The following is a 16,892-nucleotide window of genomic DNA, read 5'->3' as shown; positions in this document are numbered from 1 at the left end:
AGATTCAAACAAGTGAATACAGACAGAGAGGACTGTTCTGGTTGCAAGGAGGATTTCTCAAGGAAGGGATCACCTACTGGACAGCTGGACCAAGAATCGAGAAGTCCTGGCATACACAACCTTTGGCTTTGGGTTTTGAAGTCCTGCAGAGCTGAGTGTGGGGCCTTACTGTGCCACGTGCTGGCTGTGTGTTCTCAGGCAACCAGTTTAAATGCTTGAACCTCATTTTCCTTCTCTATAGGATAGGGTGATAAAACTCACCTAATGGGAATATTGTCAAAACTATTCAATTAAATGAGGTAATGTGTGTTCACATTGCTTTGAAAATTGGAAAGACTTTTGTGGTTGTAATTACTATAGTTTTAGAACTTTCTTGAGATAAAACCAAGTTGTGTTTATGTGTGTATCTTGCAGATGTTTTTTCTAGATAGATATCTCCCCGATTATGTCTTCTTTACACACGTCGCCAGCAGCTGACGCTTTTCAGGCTGGGTATGCTAAGTTCAGGGAATAATGAACATGAAAAGGCTCTAGGTTTGTGTTTTCTGCATTTTGAAATGAGTTACTTGCAATTTTTAGCACAGTTGGGAGCCTCCAGTGCTGAAGCTAGTGTGCTACCATGGGGTCTGGTTACTAAGATGAACCATAGCTTCTGCTGTGCTATACTACCAATGGAAAATCAACTTTGAAAACAAGTGTTCTCATAGTATAAGTGTTCTCAAAATACCTGGATGAGAAAGGAAGCACTGCAGAGACACAGCAAGCCAGTTCTAGGAGTCCTGGAGAAAAAAGGAGGGTGGAGTTTTGCTTTTTGTAGCATGTTTATTAACTCCTGCTGGAGCACTAGCATTCCAATGAGATTATTTAGTTTAAAGTAGATCATATCTAGAGTGGTTAAATTGTCAAGACCTAAATAACATTGCCTTGAATGGATTGCACCATCGCCATGAGTCTCTTATATGTCCCCATTTACTATGGTGTGTGTGTAGCTGAGAGTACATATGAGTGTGTATATGTGCATATACTCGGAAGACTAAGAAGACATTGATGAGAAGATGTCTGGACACATGGATCCTGCTCTGATATCCGTCACTAAAGAACTATGAGACCTTGGGGGACATCATCTCACCTGTCTGAAATCTCATTTCTTGCCCTTGGAAGAACAAGGGCAGAATACAATGCTCCAACATTTTACGGTCTTGTGACCAACCGACTCACTGATTGATTCAGCAAACCCTGGACTTTATAATATTTTCATTCGAAATGCAGTTTTGAAGGGCAAACTTTTGTCAGCCTGGTTTCTGTGTTCAATGTTGAGGCAGCATATTCTATTTCCTAAGTCAGTATTAGATTCTCTTCTTCCCCTCCCAAGGCAGCAGAGGGCACACTGGGGCATATACACATGATTCTACAAGGTCCCCTGTACTTTAAAGCAGAACAAATGACATATCTTGTTAGAAGATCTTTTTTAAAAATCCAGAGTGTTGAGGAAAGGAAGGAAAGGAAAGGAAAGGAAAGCTTCCCAAGTAAGTGCCAGAGAGCAGAGTCGAAGAAAAAGGAAGCCAACTTTCTTCTGTTATATTCCATCCTCTTCTAATTTTCCTATTCTGAAAACTCCCTTGCAAATCCACAAGAGTTTTCAAATCACTCTAGATGAGAATCCTCCCAAGGAAACAAGTTCCATCCAACTTTTAGGTGGCCGGGAAGTCAAAAGTTAAGATGCTAAATATATGCTATGTTATATAACCCTTGTACAAAGCGGTAAATATAGCCATCCTATGTGATTGCTGTGTGTGTAATACTTTAATCTTATAAACTTCATGAGTCAATACAAGCTATACACATGAAATCACAGTTTTTCCCGTTGATATTGGGCTAGCAAAGTTTGAAATTGACATTTGAATTTTTCTTTAGAAAATTTCAAAAATATATTGTGCATTTCTTCCCCTAAGTTGAAATCTGATTCCTCCTTATTGGTTTCTTATGATCTTCAGCCATTCACAAATATTGTATCTTTCTCTGTCTTCAGAGACTTATGGAATTTTTAGAAACTCTGGAAGTTTAGGGGATGCTAATGATCTCACTTCCAAACAGGTCAAATAAAAGTATACAATATTTTGAGCCAGGCATTGTAATTGAGAGAAATAGCTAAGCGACATTGACCCATTCGCATACCAACTATTTACTAGATGTATACTTTGTATAAGGCACTGGACTGAGTGATGCAAAGCTGAATCAAGCCCTGGCTTACCCGAAAGTTAGACTTCGACAAAAATGACCAAAGTACAATGTAAAAAGGGCTGAAGCCATAAAAGGAATACAGTTGAAATAGGAAAAGCTTCTAAGATTTTAGAAAAGCTTTTTTTCCTTCACCTTCTATGTTGGGGGTCCCCAAGATCACCCTCATGTTCAATGATTTGCTAGAACGCACAGGACTCAATATGTGGTCATACTCACAGCTGTGATACAAAGTAAAATCAAAGGTAAAACGTGTATGTGGCAAAGTCCAGAGGCAGCTGGAAGAAACCTTCCAAGAGTGTTCTCTCCTAATGGAGTCACGTGGAATGAGCTGAATTCCTCCAGCAACAAGTTGTGAAAGTGTGTGTGAAATATTGTCCACCAGGAAAGCCCAGTAGATACTCTGCACCAAAGGATTTGGGGGTGGGGGGCCGGTCATGTAGGCACCCTCTGCCTAATGCATTCTGGAATTGCAGCCCCCGCAAGGAAAGCAGATGTTCAGCATAAATCACATTGTTTGTACAAACAACTGAGGCACACTGAGCCACTCTCTAAGTTCTAGGGGTGGTGGGAAGTACTCCCCTCTCCAATCCATGTTCCCAGATGCCAGCCAAGGACCAACCTTGTAAGCAGGCTTTCTAAGGCTAGCAGTGTTTGGGCTGATAAGTTAACTATTATTTGCACACCATCAAAAAAATTATCCTTAAAAGTATTAAAGGGAAAAGGTCCCAAAATAATTAGCTTATAATGAATAGGATAGAGCTGTTCAAAATTGGGCTCACTTGGAACACATTCAAAAGGAGGTAGAGTTCCCTTAACCATTCACTCATCTGTGCATTTTTGCGTCCGTGTATTATTTGGCGAGCTCTGAATAAAGGAGTGAAAACCACTTATTTACTTAAATGTATCACGTGAATCAACACCCTAGAGTCAGAATGAGATTTCACTTGGACATTCACAAAGTTTCACTGAGTGGCTGTTTTGTGCCAAACACTGTGCCAGATGCTGATGGCCTGAAGCAGTCAGAACATGTTCCTTACCTCACAGAGCCCCCAAGTACACAGACCCCACCTCATGGACCCCAGCTCAGTGATGCTGAGCTCATTGAGAAGGGAAGGCCAGTGAAAGAGCAGATGAGGAAAGTTTCGGTTTCTCACCTGGTACGGGGAGCACAGGTTGGAAAAGAAGGCTCTAACGAATCAGCTCTGGACTCCATCGACATGCTGTGCTGTGCCCCAAAACACGGGACCAGCCTTGCTGAGACAGACTTAGGAGCCCTGAAGTTAAAGCAGTTGAAACAAACACCAGTTCCAACCATTGGAGAAAATGATAGACTCTCCCTCCATTCCAGGTAGCCAGCTAGAGCAGCACAGTTGCACCCAGCAACCCAACTACATAAGGGTGGCTGACCCCTCCTCCAGGTAGCCCTCCATCTCCAGGTTGGTGGCCTTCTCTTGGTGGAGGCACCACTCACTGGATTGAAGAAGTACTTCTTGACAGTGCCATTGTTGGAAAATTCCTCATGACAGCTGTTCAATAGCATCTTCCACACATCAGACATCCCCGTCGACCTCTGTCACTGTCGGTTTCTCCAGCAGGTGTTACTGAGCAAGGAGCTACTACTACTTCAAACTTAGGAGATGGGCCAGATGCTACATCCCTACAAACCACCGTGCAGCTGTAGGAAAGTGTCTTAATCTTTCTGAGTAGCCATCTTCTAATTAGAAAAGAGGATACTAGTACTTCTCAGGGCTTTGGCCAGATTTAAATGAAACAATGCATTGATGTCACCCAGCATGACTCCTGACACAGAGTAAGCAAACTCAACAAGTTGCTCACTTTGTTGGATAGATGATGCTGAGAACTATTCCTGTAGCTATAGGACCTAGGGCTCCAGGGCTCCAGCCTCTTTTTCTCCTGCCTGTAGTGTCTTCACTGGCGTTGAGTTTTAGAATGAATCTGGGGAGGACTGTTGCTTCTGTTCCCTGCTGCACGCACACAGCTCGCTGGATACATGAGGACATCAGATGCTGAGAACTGCCCATGCTTCTAGCCCCCATGGTGATTTCTTTAAGTTTCTTGCTGTCTCTGTCTTTGCTGCCAAAGGACAAAGAAAAAGTCAGGAAATAGTGAAATTAAGCTAGGCTCTTTTACCCTAATGATAGATGCTCTGTTTTCTTTAAAACTTAAAATACAAACAAAAATAACTCTCCTGCCTTTAACTCCCATTACCCACCTTTGATCTCCATGGAGGGTGCATGTTCCAAGTCCCCACTGTAAAGGCTGACGGGTAGGCTTAGGTGAGGTTTTGGACCTCTGCTATCAAAGCTGAAGTGTGTCTGAAAGGGTGAATGTGGCCCTTAGAATGGGCCTCTTGTGTTATGTTCTCTCTGGCCTGGAACTGCAGTGATCTCCACGGCGAAGGCAAACCCATGGGGAAATCTTGGGATGACCGCATTGTAGAATGTAACGCTTCTCCCTCTTCTAGACTGAAGCTAGAGTTAGGGTGTTGTCTGTGACCCAGCCCAGCCCTCATGCCAGTAGACTGCTAGATTTGTTTTCTGCCTCATTTGCTGCTGACACATTCATAATCTGGGGTATTAACAAATGGCCAGCCCTAGTTAACGTGCCTTGCAATGGTTCTTTGTATAACCTGTAGAAGCAGGTTGGGTCCTCAAGCGTGGTTCTGAGCAACTGTATTTGTCACAATGGTTGTTTGGTGGGGGGGTTGAGCAGGAGCAGAGGGAGGAAGTACTAAGTTAGAAAGCCAAACTGGTAATGTTTGTGGGGCTGCATGCACATTTATCTTGGTTATGTTAAAGAAAAATTAAATAACAAACTGGTGTGACTTGCTTTTTTTCCTCCTGACTCAACAGGTATATTTTTATGTGGAAGTTTTATATTTCCCCCCCATGACTTGATGAGTGAATGACTCCCCAAAGATCTCCAGGAATGCAGTCAAAAGAAAAGCGTGACTCAAGAGGAAGAGGAGAGGATTGAGGATTGGGAATTATGGGCTGCATTTAGTCTCACTATTGATTTAACCTCTGAGCAAGTTACTTAACCTCTTGTTCTCAAAAACTCTTCTCCACCTCTTGTATAATAATTCTTGACTAACAGATGTTTTAACAACATTAAAAAAAATTGGCAAGGAGATCGGCTGACTTCAAATCGATTGGCCCTGTCCACAAGCACAGCTCAGAACCATCAGATCTTAAAAGTAATGACATGACAGGACTCAGAGCTGATGCCGGTGTTTTCCAACTTTCTCCATAAAATCTGCGATTTGTAGTACATTATGCTTCCCTCTCAAAAAACCATGAGTGTCAAGAGTGCGTTCCTATGTTTTGCTACAACATGTCCCGTCTCCCTCAGACTCCTATGAGGCAAACAGTAATAGGGAAGATTTCATGAGTGGCCTTCTATGTGCCAAGTGCCCCTCTAATAGTGTTACATTTAGCGATCCATCCCAGCCTCATAAAAAACTTACAGAATTGGTGCAGTTGAGGAAACTGAGACACAGAGAAGAGAAATGATTTGCCAAAGTTCCTCAGCTAGCAAGAGGCAGCGCTAGGATTTGAAATCAGAAAGTGTGGGATCTATACACTCATCTGTGACACTACACTGCCTCTCTAAAGAGAGAGTGGCCTTCAACAGGAAACCACAACAGGGTCACATCACAAAGCCATCCTCCTAACGAGAGACCAAGGCCATGTGTACGTGTTATAGTTAGTGTATAAAAGTGTGAAAAACTACAGACTTCCTAATGAGGTAAAGCATTAGTTCAAATCCCACCCCAGCCAGTTTTTACCCTAATCTTTCTGAGCATCGGTTTTCTGGTCTATAAAATTGGGTGAGTAATGTTTACTCTTGGTATGATTTTGAAGATTAAACAAGCTAGGGTACATGAAGCGCTGGTTTGGGTCCTGGCTTCCAGGAGAACTCAGTAAATACTAGCTGGCATGAGAATGATGATGGTCTGCAGTGAGCAGTGTCACTTTAACCTTGACTGGGCAAAACTGAGCGTAGGTAAAGTAGGGGTGATTGGAGTTGATCAAGCTTGCGATCAGAGGGTTTAACCAGCATTCCTTCTCTGCTGCCATCTAGGAGAATGGAGCCAGAGCCCGAGGATGCACTCATCACTGTAATACTCATATTTGGCATGTTCCCTGTAAGGGGTGTGCTCAGAGGGACCCCTGGGGGCCCTCAAAGCAAGTTTCCTTCACTTAGCAATTATGTATGAGCTCGGGTCAGATGGCTCTAAATGGAAGGATTTTAAAGAGCAGGTTTGCAGCTTCTCTCCAACCTGAGTCCATCTTCCTTTCCCACAGTCAGTAACTTTCACTTTATTTTTTATGGTGGTGGTGGGGAGTAAGGGCAGGGCAAGGGGGACAGTGTTGCTTAGCAGCGAATCTCAGGGCTGCCATTGGAGCTGGCAACAAAAGCCTGGGTTTTTGTTGCTCTGTCCGATGGAATCATATTGGCGTTCTCCCTTGTCCAAAGCCCATGGGTCAAGTGGAGGCGTGTGCATGCTTTATAGAAGGGTCTCTGTTCCTGCCTGGAGGATGCTTGCTGCTGGGTTTGTTTAACAGACACTTCATGATGCAAATTCTTCAGTGCAAATCACCTTTTGTTTCTTTTATCCCTGGCAATAATGAAGGGCTGAACTGGAGCTTCAATAATTCTTTCAATGAATCCATGAAGCAAACTCTTTCATCATGGATGTTAGAGGAATGAAAATAATCCACATAAAGCCACATTTCCTTCACAAAGTTTTAAAAGAAGTGAGGGAACTGCCAATGAGGGAACAGTTAATTTTGTTTCTGTAGGAAAATGGGGAGGAGCAGATGAAATATGTTTCAGGACTTTCAAAAAGATTTCTGGTGGGAACATTTAACAACTGAGTAAAACATTCCCTGGGGAAAGATAGTGCTATTAGGATCTGTGTTCTTCCTGCTTTTGAGAGCTAGGACTTACGACAGAGACAAATTTTGAGAATGGCATTTCTGTTAAGGCTGTGGAAGCCACTTAACATGTCATAATATTGTCTGTTTCTTTATGGCTGAATCTACGCAAAGTTGGCTATTTAAGCTATCTTTCTCCTATTTCAATGCCCCTTTCATCCTTCCTACTCTTTTCTTACTCCTAGGGTGATTTCTCATTATTTACTTTTATTTTTAGTTGAATTAAAAACTAATTCTTGTTGGTTATCTGTTTTATATATAGTAGTGTGTATAAAATAGATAACCAACAAGGACTTACTGTAGAGCACAGGGACCTATACTCATTATTTTGTAATAACTTACCAGGGAAAAAAGAATCTGAAAAAGATAGATTTATATGTATATGTATAACTGAGTCACTTTGCTGTATACCTAAAACTAACACAACATAGTAAATCAACTATACTTCAGTTTTTAAACATCTAAAAAAAAAAAACCCAAAACAACAAAAACTAATTCTTGCCAACTTATGAGCTTTTTTAGAAGCAGAGAATTTGAAAACTTTCTCTTAAAGAATTAAGACTTCTGGGAATAAAATGCCTGGCACCCAATCACCCAGTCCGGATTGGTACCTCAACATCTTTCATTTAGTCAAGTGCTCCTTTCGCAATACCAGGCTGAGGATGTTCCGTTTGGTTAAAAAGGATGGGACTTTAGTGGTGTTAGAGGGAAATGAACTCTGATTCAGTATGGGGATGAAGATATCCCTCCCTGCTAATATCTGGAGCTGTCAGGAGGTCAGCAGACTACCTCAGGAAGTAGCAAATCCATAGGTAATAGAGTCCCCGCAGAGGCTGTGAGGGCTGCTGTTTGAGTTGGGGAGGAGAGGAGCCTCATTCTGGCTAAGGGTCTACAATGCTGTGTAGGCTATTTAGGTATAACTGGGGAATTCAAACTAAAGAAGTCAAACAACTCTCAGTGGTATGTGTGTGTTAAAAGTGGACTGCTGAAGACAGAAATGACTCCAGAAGCCAAAAGAAAGAAACCATAAAGGTGTAGTAGCTGCAAGAGTTGAACCTTCTTGAATAATGCTCCATAGGTACTAAACACCTATGACCACCACTTGTTCCCAGTTCTTCAAGGACCATGCAGTGGTTGACTTTAGTCAATTACCACATCTACTGAGCCTCAGTTTCTTTGTAAATGGCTCACGTTAATGACTCCTAATACTTTACAAACTCAATGGAATTTTTATCACCATGTTAGTTTTATTTATTAATCCATCAATAAGCACATACACCTACAAGAATCCATTCATTCTTCTGCTATTAAATTGCACTATTAGGGTGCTGGGACAATTGGATGTCCATATGCAAACAAAACAAAAACAAAAATAACAACAACAAAACAACCCCAGACACAGACCATACATCTTTTGCAAAAATTAACTCACGGGACTTCCCTGGTGGTTCAGTGGTTAAGAATCTGCCTGCCAATGCAGGGGACATGGGTTCAATCCCTGATCCTGGAAGATCCCACATGGCATGGAGCAACTAAGCCCACGAAACATGACTGCTGAAGCCCACGTGCCTAGATCCCACGCTCCGCAACAAGAGAAGCCACCTCAATGAGAAGCCCGCACACCACAACAGAGACCTAACACAGCCAATAAATAAATAAATATTTTTAAAAAGATTAACTAAAAAATGAATCATGGGCCTAAATGTAAAATGCAAAACTATACAACTTCTAGATTAAAACATACAAGAAAATCCATGTGACCTTGTTTTTGGTAGTGAATTTTTAGATAAAGCACAGAAAGCATAATCCATGAAAGAAAAAGTTGATAAGCCAGCCTTTATTAAAATTAAAAGCTTCAGCTCTGTCTGCAAAAGAAACTCCTAAGAAGATGCAACCTAAATGTCTATCAACAGAGGAATGGATAAAGAAGGTGTAATAGATATATCAATATATATATATGTACATATATATATACATATACAATGGAATATTAGCCATAAAAAAGAATGAAATAATGCCATTTGTAGCAACATGGAGGTAGAAATTATCGTACTGAATGAAGTAGTCAGACAAAGACAGACAAATATTATATGATATCCCTTATATGTGGAATCTAAAAAAAAAAAGATACAAATGAACTTATTTACAAAACAGAAATAGACCCATAGTCATAGGAAACAAACTTATGGTTACCAAAGGGGAAGGGGGTGGGGAGGGATAAATTAGGAGGTTGAGATTGACATATACACACTACTATATGTCAAGTAGATAACCAACACAGGGAATAGAGCTCCCTGTGCTATATAGTAGTTGAGAGAGATATATATATATAGATATATAGATATACATAGATATATATTTAAATAACTGTCCTGTACACCTGAAACTAACACAACATTGTAAATCAACTATACTTTAGTTAAAAAAAACCACAAACTCGGGCAAGACATATGCAAAACACATATCTGATAAAGGACTTATGTCTAAAATATGCAAAGAGCACATAAAACTTATTAAGAAAACAAACAGATGGGCAAGAGCTCTGAATAGACAACTCACCAAAGAAGATATATATATAAAGAAATAAACATATGAAAAAGTATTCAACACTGTTTGTCATTGGCAAAAGACACAATAAAACCAATGTTACCACTACACACCTGTTAGAATGACTGAAATCCCCAAACCTGACAGTACCCATTGCTGAGGAGGAAGCAAAGCAACAGGAACTCATTCATTCAACTGGGAATGAAAACTATTACAGCAATTTTGAAAGACTGGCCATTTGGCAGTTTCTTACAAAGCTACATAAAGCCTTACTATATGACCCAGCAATCATGCTCCTAGGTATTTACCCAATCAACTTGAAATTTTATATCCACACAAAACACTGCAGGTGAATGCTTAGAGTAGCTTTACTCATGACTACCAAAAGCTGGAGGCGATTAATCTGGTGCACAGAATTAGGCGAATGGAAAACGTTTCAGCAATAAGAAGAAATGAGCTATCAAGTCATGCAAAAACAATTGGTGAATCTCAAATGCGTATTGCTAAGAGAAAGAAGCCAATTTGAGAAGACTACATATTGTATGATTCCAATTTCATGACATTCTCCAAGAGGCAAAACTATAAAGAACAACAGACAGATTAATGGTTGCCAGGGATTTAGGAGGACAAGGAAGGGTTTAATAGGTGAAGCACAGGGATATTTTAGGGTGGTGTATTCTGTATGATACTTTAACGATGAATACATTATGTGAAGAACAAATATTTTTTTAAGCAAATAATATTTAAGAACAGATATTTTTTAAGGGCTCTCTGTGAAGCATGTGCTCAAAAAATATTTGTTGAATGTTTTGGTCTTCAGTCAGTTTGGTAGTTTGCCCTTATAATGAAGATAGAGGATTCAAGAGTTTAGGAGATTTTCATTTTATAGTCTCCATATGCTTCTATATTACTGAAACCAATTTATAAGAATGTATTTATATATTATAGATATTAAACACAACATTTGGTATGTAGCTTTTTATGGTGATAAAGCAAATTCATTCTATTCCAAGTTTCTAAGTGATTAACACCTCCCCATTTCTTCCCTCCTTTTAGACTCTCTTTGAGGGTAAGGATCTTATATTTGAATTATTTACAGCTTTTAGCACAGTGTTCTTCATGTACTTATTTGCTCAGGAATATTTATTTAAGTAAATATTATGCCTTAATTTCTAAGAAAACATAGTCCTGGATTCCAGTCTCAGCTCTACTATTGGGCAACGTGTGTAACCTCTCTGAAACAGTTTCATCAACTATTGAATAAAAATAATAGTACTTAATTTGACTTGTGAAGATTTGAAAAGATTCTTTGAACATTTAGACCAATTCCTGATATAAGTTAGGAATTCAGTAAATGATCTTGAGCAAAGTAATGGCTACAGATTGCTAAAAAGAGATTGGCAAATTATTTTAATTAATCAGGAAAAAAAAAAGGCTAAGTAACCAGAACAAGAAAGAGGGTAGGTGGTATGGTGAGGAGGTGGAATGGCTCATCATTCAGCACTTATTGGCCATAATCTTGGTTTCTAGCAGCCCATTGGTTGCTTGGGACCAAGCTGCAGGCAGTCTATCTGCATTATTGTAGAATGGCCATGCTTGTTGGGAATTCCGTCTTCTTAGGTGTTGTTGACACTCGTGATGATACCCAAAAAGTAGATATGCTTGGCCTTTTATAGGTCTTATTTTCACAGACACCCAGCAAGTGGAGTAGGACTTTTTATAGAGTCTTGCACACAGAGTGGAGGCTCAGTACTGTTTGTTGACTGATCCATCTCTGAGATTGTTCCAAAAGACCAAGACAACCCAAGAAATTGTTAGACACTGTTCCATTCAAGAGCTGAGGTTCAGGGATTCACATTAGCAAGCTTGAAAGTGAACATGAATGGTTTGTAGTTCTCAGAGAACGTGTCATTATGCTTTGAGAGAACATTCTATTCCAGTATTTTCTACAGATCCAAGGCATGGAGCTTGTATCTCCACGTAGCAGATTACTGTGTTTTGGGCATTTTGACATTTTGTTACTCTTACGACTTAAGGAAATACAAATTAAAATCAATAAAGTACACCTGCCTACTATGGTACGTACCTACCATTCTCTCTCCTACTAGACTGTAAGATGGTGAAGGCAGGGAACCATATTTATTTCTATGTCCACCCCCTCCAGCACCTAGCACAGATCTTACAACATATCAGAAGCTAAATCAATATTTGTTTAAATAAAATACGGTAATAAAGGACCAAAACCTCCTTCACAACTATAAAGAAGGCTTAAAAACCTTAGAAATATAGTAACGTTTTAACAGTGGAAAACATCACAAACTTTTAGAGTTTAAAAGCTATAGTTTTGGAAGTGAACAGAGTGGGCTTTTTGAAATCAAAGGAAAAAAAAAACCACATTATTGTTCATGTTTGCATGGTATAAACAAATGGAACATCCTATTTTCAGTGTGAGTTTGAAAAAGAATGTTTAACATTCAGTCACCTACACTTCACTAACAGAAAAAAAAATGACGAACAGGGTACAGGAATTTATTTGGTATCTATAAAACAGAAATGTCTCTTAAAGTCAAGATCAGATACTAAAGTTGAGTCAAACGGGAATCTGCAAAAATATAATTAAAACATGCCACATTTATAAAGAGTAAGCAAAACGTTGAAGGCATCCATGAGTGTGTCTAGGAAAGACAAGAAGGACAAATCATAATGTTCTAAGGAATCTTACCTTTAATAAGTAAATAAATGTTGATTTTCTTTTGTTTTTGCTTTTCCCAGGGTATTGATAACAGTTGATGGTTAGGTTCCAGGCAATGATGCTGTAAAAATTAATAAGCAGAACCCTTAAATGACTCAGTGGCTAGTCCTCCCTTATTATCGTTTTGTAATGGGTGACACATTTGACACATTTAGTAATATGCTCGAGAGGCATATTTAAATACAAGAGTTTGGTGAGGCAATTTGAAAAAACATGAAAATATTTTTATTAGTGATAAATTTGCCTAAATTCCAGTTGATCAAGTGGAAGATAAGGTCTAACTCTACATGTAATACGTATTTATTTACATTATGGATTTTTTCTTCATCTACTCCCACTTTAGTATTTGTTTTAACCTCTAAACAGAAAAATACTCTAAAGTCATCTCACTGGGGCTTTTGTTTTATGATTATTAGGCAGCATGTTCTACACGAGGCAGTGTTTAAGGAGCAGTGGGCATTTAAGAGTCTTGTGATATAGACAAATAGGTTGAGTACTGATTCGCCAAACTTTGGAGACTAGCTCCTCTGGGCCAGGATACTCTGCTAGGTGAGCACCTTGAAATAAACCAGACTCTTCTCTCAGGGAGCTCACTGTCTGGTGTGGAGACAAACAGAACTGAGTTCAGTAAGACTGAACCAGTAGACATCTATCAGTGGGCATGCAAAGCAGATGGAACTGACAGTGTGTAGGCATAGAGGAGCTGATGACCACAGTGTATCTGGACAGCCATAAGCCATTCAGTGTTGCTCAAACATTAAAAGCAAAGAAAGAAAGGGTTGGATAAGAGGCTGCAGGGGCAAGTAGAGGACCAAAAGGAAAAAAAAAGAAATGCTTTGGGGGCCTTTAAAAGGAGATTGGCTTATAATCTGTAGACTCTTGCTACTGAAAGTGTGGTCGCTGGACTGCAGCATCAGCATCATCTGGTAAATGTTTCCACCAATCGCTGAACGTCTATTCTATGTCTGTTGCTACAAAGGAGGCAGGGAAGGACAGCGGAAATAATAGAAATAATTTTAGCTAATTAACCCACAGACTCTCAGAGTTAGAAAGACTCTCAGAATTCATCTAAATGCTTTCTTCAGATTCTGAGTGAAAGCTTATAGGGCCAGGGTCTTCATTACCTACTAAGTAGCCAATTTCATGCTCAAGGCACCATATTTAATTGTCTGAAAAGTCTATCTTATTGGGAGAAGTGATGGCTAAATTTCACTTTCTTGAAACTAGATGTGCCAAATTTATTTTCATTCAATTCAACAAATATTGTGCACTTACTAAGTTTAAGGTGTTGTTCTTGGCCTTCCAGGATAATCAGTAGGTCAGGGTCTCTGACTTTGATATCTTTACAGAGGTAAGACAAGTTCCCAAATGACCACAAGAGAGATGAAAATATGTTCCATTAGCGAAGTAATAATACGCTGTGCTTTTTTCTTTAAAAATGAGGTGCCAGGACTCATATCTCATAAATTATGACATGTGTCTTCTACACCCCCTCCCCAATCCTGTTTGCATTGGAATGTCCACATGTTTTTCCAGCCAAGTGAGTCAGTGGAGATGGAAATATTAATTTATTTGATTGGACATACTCTGCTAGCTTATACTGTGAAAAGACTCCCTGGTTGTAATGATACTACCAAACTCTGTATAGCACTTGAGTTTACGAATCACTTTGCATATGTTAGCTCATGTAATCATTGCAAGGACTACGTAAGGTAAGTAATGGTCTCTCCCATTTGCATATGAAGGACCTAAGACCCAGTTTAAGTAATTTATCCAGATCACACAGCACGGGAAGTGGTGAGCTAAGACATCCAGGTCCCATGACTCCAGATCTCAATTAGAAGAGCAGGACCTCTGTGGATGCAGAGGAGGAGGAATTATATGTGCTTAGAGGGGATGAGGAAGATGCAGAAAAGAAACAACCTTTAAGGACTGATGCAATTTTGGTACAAAGAGATGGAAGCAGGGCATTCCAGGCAGAGGGCGTGGTAAAATTCAAATTATGGCTGCAGGAAATGCAGGGCATGCTCATGTAAGAGCCATGGTTCCATGTATGGGTCTGTCCAGAAGAGAGTGTTGACTCTCTCAGGGCTAATAAAAATTCCAGGGCAAGCAACCAAAGAGAGAAGAAAAGATGTCCATGGACAGAGCCCTGGGATCACCTATGGTTAGTGGGTGGGAGCCATAGTAGGAGCTACTAAATGAGAAACCAAAGGAATGGCCAGAGAGTTAAGATCATTCGAAATGATTATAGAAACCAAGGGGGAAGGACTTTCAAGAGAGAGCATATGATCATTGGCAATGATGACTGTGGACAGATGGGTGAAAGCCCAACCTTGATGAGCTTGGAGAGAGCAGAGCGGTGGCTACAGAAGTCAGAATGTAAGGAGCAGGTGGGTGAGAAGGAAATGAAGATCAGGAAGGTGGTGAGGAGGACTGAGGCAAGCAAGTTTCCTCTCTTGGAAGGGGCCCTTCAAGACTTAAAGACAGTTCTCAATTCTTCTCTTTCTTCCCTTTGTCAGGCAAAATGCCCTTAATTCAGCTGATTGTCATAGGTTTTCCAGATAGTCACGATCGCCTTTTCTTTCTTTAGGAATTGTTGGTTTATCAGTTGTCCCTCTTAATGTTTGGGATCTAATAACTAACTCTGTACCCCATACAAATGGTCAGTTGAACATTGAGTAGAAGACAGCTATCATATGTTTCGTTTTATACACTGTATTTTTAACTATAGCCCCCATTTAAATTAGCCACATTTCACTGTTGATGGATTGAACTTGCAGTCAGTTATGATTCCATGTCTTCCACATCCTGTACTTGCCAATTCTTGGGGGAGAAAACCTAAACAGGGGAGAGGAACTCTGGAGCCGTGGGGTGGAGAGGGCACAGGACTGGCATCCAGAAACCTACATTTTAGTCTGGACTTTGACACATGAAATATATGCTCTTAGGAAAATCAGTCAGTTTCTCTCCAGAGGGATCTAGGTTGGATGATTTCTAAGTCTCTTTCAAGCTCTTGAAATTCTGAAATTAGTAACTGATAACAAAAAAAAGACCTTCATTAATTTACTACTCAGATATTTATAGACCTCAACTCTATGCCAGGCCCTGCTGGGATTTTAGGATGTAGTGGCACACAAGACAGAGGTGGTTCTCTCCTATGGAGATTATAATCTCACAGTGACATTTTGAGGCTAAAAAGTACTTGGTCAAATGCAGGGAAGAATGGTAAAGGATTCACATGAGTATCAGTAGCTTATACGACATATATAGCTTCCTTTTGCCCTACCTTTCACTGTAGGCCTTTCATTTCTTCACAAGCCCTTTTTCTCTGTTTTTTAGGATGCTTTGATGAGCTGTACCTGCAATAAGTCTTGTTAGCTACCTCTCCTGTTCCAGACCTCATGGTGATGTCCACTGCCAAGGCCTCCGTGCCTGGGACGCTGGGTGGAAGCACCACGTGGCTGCCTGCAGTGTTCACCACTGATCCACTTCCTGCCACAATCCCGCTTTCCTCCTGGCTATTCCTGCCCCCTCTGCAGGAGCTCTTGTCTCCCCTAGTATAGCCACTGGCCTTGCTGAGCACTCTTGCTGGTCCATATAACTGATGATCCAAGACTTGAGGGAGCCAGAGCTTCCACCTGGTGAAATGGGAAAGCAGGCTTCCATGCTCTATTGGAGGAGTTTTTAGCACCATGCCTTTTTTGTGTTTCACTTAAAGACTCCCTCCACTTAGTGAAATCTGAGTAGAGTGGCTCTTTATTTCTTTGATATCCAAGGCTCTGGGACTAAACCAAGCTGGGATGAACTCTCTCTCAGGAGGCTCCTCCATCCCTCACAGACAGACCCATCATCTATCAGACGTGCCTTAGTCTCACAATTTAGGGTCACACTGGGACCTCTGCTACTCACACAAACACACACATTCATACATAGATGTACATGCACGTGCCTATCATGTACTTTCATTTCCCCACAAAGAACATGCTTCTTTAATAGGAACAAAATATTAATATAAAAGAATGACAACGTCATAATACACAAATATATTCAGAATTCCAGTTCTCTTTTCCCAAGAAATACAGGGACTGAATTTCAGAAATAACTTGGGAGCTGAGAGACAAAAAAGTTTTGAGGAACAGCTGCCATCAGTGTGAAGTACATTGAGAAAGACAGAAGTGGGTGAGGAGGATAGAGTGGACATTTAAGAATGCTTGCTATGCATTAAGTATAAACCTCCCCATTTCTTGGGTATTTTCTTGAGATACTGAGTAAATATTTGAAGTTCTTTCAGTTACATATACAATATAAACACTGATATACATTTCTCCCAATTTTTTGAGTTTACATTTTTTAGAGACTGGGCCGTGGGGCGTGTGTGTACAGTGGGG

The 16,892-nt window shown here is 40.2% G+C and overlaps 1 protein-coding gene and 1 long non-coding RNA gene across 8 annotated transcripts in view; both read left to right on the top strand.

Annotated features, from left to right (window-relative positions):
* LOC130844781 (uncharacterized) overlaps positions 1-5,277 on the top strand; it is a 136,727-nt gene extending 131,450 nt beyond the window's left edge. Inside the window, exon 3 of the long non-coding RNA XR_009051239.1 lies at positions 5,115-5,277. This is a non-coding gene — a long non-coding RNA (uncharacterized LOC130844781). The remainder of the gene's footprint in view (positions 1-5,114) is intronic.
* The window catches only part of ADAMTSL1 (ADAMTS like 1), a 953,154-nt gene that overhangs the window by 216,625 nt on the left and 719,637 nt on the right, over positions 1-16,892 (top strand). The window lies entirely within an intron of this gene.

Source organism: Hippopotamus amphibius, chromosome 2, assembly GCF_030028045.1.
Source record: "Hippopotamus amphibius kiboko isolate mHipAmp2 chromosome 2, mHipAmp2.hap2, whole genome shotgun sequence".
Taxonomy (NCBI): domain Eukaryota; kingdom Metazoa; phylum Chordata; class Mammalia; order Artiodactyla; family Hippopotamidae; genus Hippopotamus; species Hippopotamus amphibius.
Note: the sequence above shows the minus strand (reverse complement) of the source record. Positions and strands in the feature narration are given on the sequence as shown.